This window comes from Zea mays, chromosome 4 (assembly GCF_902167145.1).
Source record: "Zea mays cultivar B73 chromosome 4, Zm-B73-REFERENCE-NAM-5.0, whole genome shotgun sequence".
Classification (NCBI taxonomy): Eukaryota; Viridiplantae; Streptophyta; class Magnoliopsida; order Poales; family Poaceae; genus Zea; species Zea mays.
The window spans coordinates 11,821,391-11,827,772 of record NC_050099.1 but is presented as its reverse complement, the minus strand read 5'-3'; positions in this window follow the sequence as shown (position 1 = coordinate 11,827,772).

Below are 6,382 nucleotides of genomic sequence, written 5' to 3'. Positions count from 1 at the left end.
AGTCATATTCTATAAGTGTATAAGCTCATTTACCAATTCTACCACTCATAGTTGGATTTTGCAACATGCATTTAATCACATCTGTAGAAGCAACAATACAAGAGCTAGACGAAGATAATACCTAAGCTTGGTACATGCATAAAACAAGCATAATTATAATTTCTCAAAAAATGTATACCTTATTTCAGCATCCACCAGCTAATGACTCAGATATGCTATGATGTGCTCCTTCCCTTCGGTCTCCTGAGTCAAACCAGCTCCAATGACCTTGTCTTCTGCTGCTATATATAACCTGAAAGAAAATCTACATTTTAGTGTCTTAAGCACCAGAACCGAAGACAAGTACTCCTTTATTATGTTAAATGTGTGTTGCTATACTGCCCCTCAAGTGAAATCGATATTGTTCATAAGCCGAAGGACAGGAGTAAAAGTGTTAAGCTTTCTAGCAATGTTAGAAATAATCCTTCATAAATAATTTACTCTATAGAGAAATTTATGTGTCTCAAGCTTATAAGTAGTGATACTGAGAGCACCTAGAGGGGGGTGAATAGGTGATCCTGTAAAAATCAAATACTTAAAGCCACAAAACTTGGTTAAGTGTTAGTATAGCTAAGAAGCGAGCTCTTGTTAACCCAAGATATCACAGAAAAGCAATCACAAGAGACATGGTGGTTTATCCCGTGGTTCGGCCAAGTATAACACTTGCCTACTCCACGTTGTGGCGTCCCAATGGACGAGGGTTGCACTCAACCCCTTTCAAGTGATCCAATGATCAACTTGAATACCACGGGTTTTTCCTTTCTTATGCTTTCTCCCGTTCGCGAGGAATCTCCACAACTTGGAGCCTCTCGCCCTTACAATTGATGATCACAAAGAAGCACGGAAGTAAGGGAGGGGAGAGCAACACACACAAGACTCAAAACAACGAGCACAATCACGCACACAAGCCACAACTTGAGCTCAAAACACAACGCGAGGAGTTCTCTACTCAAATGGAGCTCAAGTCACTATCTCAAAGAATCGAATGCGTGAGAATGGAGTCTTGGTGCTTGGAATGGTCAAGGAATGCTTGGGTTACTCCTCCATGCGCTTAGGGGTCACTTTTATAGCCCCAAGGCAGCTAGAAGCCGTTGGAGGCAATCTTGAAAGGCCAAAGTTGCCTTCTGTCGGGTGGCGCACCGGACAGTCCGGTGTGCCACCGGACAGCTACTATTCATGTCTGGTGCCCGATTCCCTTCCAAATCGGGCGTAGCCAACTGTTGCAGATTGGTGGCAGTTGGCGCACCAGACATTGTCCGGTGCACACCGGACAGTCCGGTGCCCCCTGCCGACCGTTAGAGCGAGCCACGCGTCGCCCGCGGATTTGGCGGCCGACCGTTGCGCTGGCGGCCGTTGGCTCACCGGACAGTCCGGTGAATTATAGTCGTACGCTGCCGAAGTTTTCTCGAGAGTGGCTAGTTCGCTGGAGCTGGCCTGGCGCACCGGACACTGTCCGGTGCACCACCAGACAGTCCGGTGTGCCAGACTGTGTTAAGTCTTGGCTGCACACAGGCACTCTCTTCCAATCTTTTTCTTTTCCTGTTTCTAGCACTTAGGTAACTTCATTAGTACCCAAAACAAATGAACTAAGTCTAGAAACATACCTTTTTGTTGATTTGCACTTCATTCATCATTTGGCATATAATAACCCACTTAATATGTGTTGGACACTTAATCACCAAAATATACTAGAAATGGCCCAAGGGCACATTTCCCTTTCAGTCTCCCCCTTTTTGGTGATTTATGCCAACACATCAAAAAGCAACAAATAGAAGTGCAACATCAATGCAATTGAGAACAAAAATAGTCTTTAACAAGATTTGACATATTTGGATCGTTCTTTGCCACCACTTGGTTTGTTTTTGCAAATCAAATTCATTTTCCTATCTCTAAGTCAAACACACTTGTTTGGGCACAAAGAGAGATAATCCAAGAGTAAAAATGATTAGGAGCCAAAAACTCCCCCTTTTCCCATAATCAATCATTCTCCCCACAAGAGACTAAATTTTGACAATAAGAGTATTTTGACAAATCAAAAGTTCTAACTCTACTATTTTCAAAATTCTCAAGTGGTAGCTAATCCATTTGCTTTGGCCTTAATTTCTCCCCCTTTGGCATGAAGCACCAAAACGGGATCATTATTGGCCCTCTAACCCCATTGCCTCACCAAAATTGTCAATTAAGAGTAAAAAGGCAATAAGAGCATAGATATGAACTTGGAGTGAATTACCCTCACATCGGAGTGCAGTGGAAGTCTTGCATGGTCCAAGTTCACCTTTCCCTTTCAATTCACTCTTGAGACTAAATCAAGTAAACTCAAACACATGGTTAGTCTCAAGGGGTCAAGTTGTAGCACATCTCCCCCTAAATATGTGCATCACTCACACATGGACTTGTGAGGTCCGGGGATTTCTTGCACAACTTGAGCACCATAAATAAGCAATAAATCATATAAATGCATAAGGTAACATGATCAAAGGCATAAAACACATGTATGCTATAGATCAATCCAAGTTACGCGAATCTAAGACATTTAGCTCACTATGCAGCATGCAAAAGGTCTTCTCATCTAAAGGCTTAGTAAAGATATCGGCTAGCTGGTTCTCGGTGCTAACATAAAACACTTCGATATCTCCCTTTTGCTGGTGGTCTCTCAAAAAGTGATGCCGGATGTCTATGTGTTTAGTGCAGCTGTGTTCAACAGGATTATCCGCCATGCGGATTGCACACTCATTGTCACATAGGAGTGGGACTTTGCTCAGATTGTAGTCAAAGTCCCGGAGGGTTTGCCTCATCCAAAGTAGTTGCACGCAACACTGTCCTGTGGCAACATACTCGGCCTCAACGGTGGATAGGGAAACAGAGGTTTGTTTCTTAGAACTCCAAGACACCAGGGACCTTCCTAGGAATTGGCACGTCCCTGATGTACTCTTCCTATCAACCTTGCATCCAGCATAATCGGAGTCTGAGTATCCAATCAAGTCAAAGGTAGACCCCTTCGGATACCAGATCCCGAAGCAAGGCGTAGCAACTAAATATCTAAGAATCCGCTTAACGGCCACAAGGTGACACTCCCTTGGATCGGATTGAAATCTAGCACACATGCATACGCTAAGCATAATATCCGGTCTACTAGCACATAAATAAAGCAAGGATCCTATCATAGATCGATATGCCTTTTGATCAACGGACTTACCTCCTTTGTTGAGGTCGACATGTCCGTCGGTTCCCACTGGTGTCTTTGCGGGCTTGGAGTCCTTCATCCCGAACCGCTTGAGCAAGTCTTGTGTGTACTTCATTTGGGATTTGAAGGTGCCGTCCTTGAGTTGCTTCACTTGGAACCTAAGGAAGTAGTTCAACTCACCCATCATCGACATCTCAAATTTCTGTGTCATTACCCTTCTGAACTCCTCACAAGACTTTTGGTTAGTAGAACCAAATATTATGTCATCGACATAAATTTGACACACAAATAGGTCACCATCACAAGTCTTAGTGAAAAGAGTTGGATCGGCTTTCCCAACCTTGAAAGCATTAGCAATTAGGAAATCTCTAAGGCATTCATACCATGCACTTGGGGCTTGCTTAAGTCCATAGAGCGCCTTAGAGAGCTTACACACATGGTCGGGATACCGTTCATCCTCAAAGCCAGGGGGTTGCTCCACGTACACCTCCTCCTTGATTGGCCCGTTGAGGAAAGCGCTCTTCACATCCATTTAGAACAACCTGAAAGAGTGGTGAGCAGCATAGGCTAATAGAATGCGAATAGACTCTAGCCTAGCCACAGGAGCAAAAGTCTCCTCGAAATCCAAACCTGCGACTTGGGCATAACCTTTTGCCATAAGTCGAGCCTTGTTCCTTGTCACCACCCCGTGCTCGTCTTGCTTGTTGCGGAACACCCACTTGGTTCCCACAATGTTTTGCTTGGGACGTGGCACCAGGCTCCAAACTTCATTCCTCTTGAAGTTGTTGAGCTCTTCCTGCATGGCCAACACCCAATCCGGATCTTGCAAGGCCTCTTCTACCTTGAGTTAGAGGGGCCAGTGGTGTTTCTTCCTCCATAACTTGTTCTTCTTGTGCTCCCCCTCGATCGCACGCCTCCTCTTGAGGAACCTGTTCATCATCTTGAGTTGGGGGATGCACCATGGTTGAGGAAGAAGGTTGATCTTGTTCTTGTTGTTCCTGTGGTCGCACATCTCCAATCGCCATGGTGCGTATTGCGGCCATTGGAACATCATCTTCATCTACATCATCAAGATCAACTTTCTCTCTTGGAGAGCCATTAGTCTCATCAAATACAACGTCGCTAGAGACTTCAACCAAACCTGATGATTTGTTGAAAACTTTGTACGCCTTTGTATTTGAGTCATAACCTAGTAAAAACCCTTCTACAGCTTTGGGAGCAAATTTAGAATTTCTACCTTTCTTCACTAGAATGTAACATTTACTCCCAAATACACGAAAGTATGAAACGTTGGATTTGTTACCAGTCAGTAGTTCATACGAGGTATTCTTGAGGAGGCGATGTAGATAGAGCCGGTTTATGGCATGGCAAGCTGTGTTCACAGCTTCCGACCAAAACTGCTCGGGCGTCTTGAACTCTCCAAGCATCATCCTCGCCATGTCAATAAGTGTCATGTTCTTCCTCTCTACCACACCATTTTGCTGTGGTGTGTAGGGAGCGGAGAACTCGTGCTTGATCCCTTCCTCCTCAAGATATTCCTCTACTTGAAGATTCTTGAACTCGGACCTGTTGTCGCTTCTAATCTTTTTCACCTTGAGCTCAAATTCGTTTTGAGCTCGCCTTAGAAAGCGCTTGAGGGTCCCTTGGGTTTCTGTTTTATCCTGCAAAAAGAATACCCAAGTGAAGCGGGAAAAATCATCAACAATAACAAGACCATACTAACTTCCCCCGATGCTAAGGTAGGCGACGGGTCCGAAGAGGTCCATATGTAGTAACTCCAGTGGTCTTGATGTAGTCATCACATTCTTGTTGTGATGAGTGCTTCCCACCTGTTTTCCTGCTTGACAAGCTGCACAAGGTCTATCTAAAGATACATTGGTTAGAACTAACACATGTTCTCCCTTTAGAAGTTTATGAAGGTTCTTCATCCCAACATGTGCTAGACGGCGATGTCAAAGCCAGCCCATGCTAGTCTTAGCAATTAAGCATGCATCTAGATCGGCCTCCTCCTTCGAAAAATCAACTAAATAGAGTTTGTCGTCTAGTACACCTTTAAAAGCTAATGAACCATCACTCCTTCTAAAGACAGACACATCTATATTTGTAAACAAACAATTGTAGCCCATGTGGCACAATTGACTAACAGACATGAGATTATAGCCTAGCGACTCTACTAAAAATACATTAGAGATAGAGTGCTCATTTGTGATGGCTATCTTGCCCAAGCCTTTGACCTTGCCTTGGTTCCCATCTCCAAAGATAATTGTATCCTGGGAATCCTTGTTCTTGACGTAGGAGGTGAACATTTTCTTCTCCCCCATCATGTGGTTTGTGCATCCGCTGTCGATAATCCAGCTTGAGTTGTAACACCCCAGGTGTTACTATGGCCATGGCACATCTATGCACTAATGACTGTGATCACATGTGGAAGAAACTTAAGGAGAAGAGCATAAAAACTTTGGAGACCATGTTTTACCCAAGAATGTGAATGACCAAAAGCATTACCCAAGCTTTTGTGCAATTATCACCTTGGGCAAGAGGGGAGTAAACCCTAGACCCCTCTTGAACCCCTATCTCCTAAAACCTTGGTTGAAGGGGGAGGGGGAGATTAAGCAAGTGTGCAAATCATGACCTAACCTTTGGCCAAAGTTAAGTAACATATTAATCTACAAATATAGAGAGGAAACATTGCAAAAAGACCCCTTAAGAAACCCCAAATCCATTCCTTAAATAGAGAGAGAGCTAGAGCTCTCTAATTCTCTCTAAGTCAAATTTTAACCCTAATCTAAAGATCAGACGTGTTCACTAATTAGTAAATGGCACCAAACCACTTGGTCTGAATACCAAAAACGTGCCAAACCACCTAAGGCACCCCCTGGAAAAATTTGAACCCAAGTAAAACTCATTTGACATGTCTTGGCATCACTTTTGTCGCGAAGTGGGCAGGGAGACAAGCCAGATTTGGCGTCCGCATATCTTCTGACCTAGGGCTTATCTTCCCTTGGAACTCACATACAAGAGATAGCCATAGGTGCCAGGAAGAGGTCTGCGCCGGATTTTTGCCAAGATTCGCACGTTTGCGATCTCAGCAAGCTTTTGAACATGGGCAGAAGAACCCCTCCACGTGTTCGACGCGTTCTGGGCGCGCCAGAGCACGCC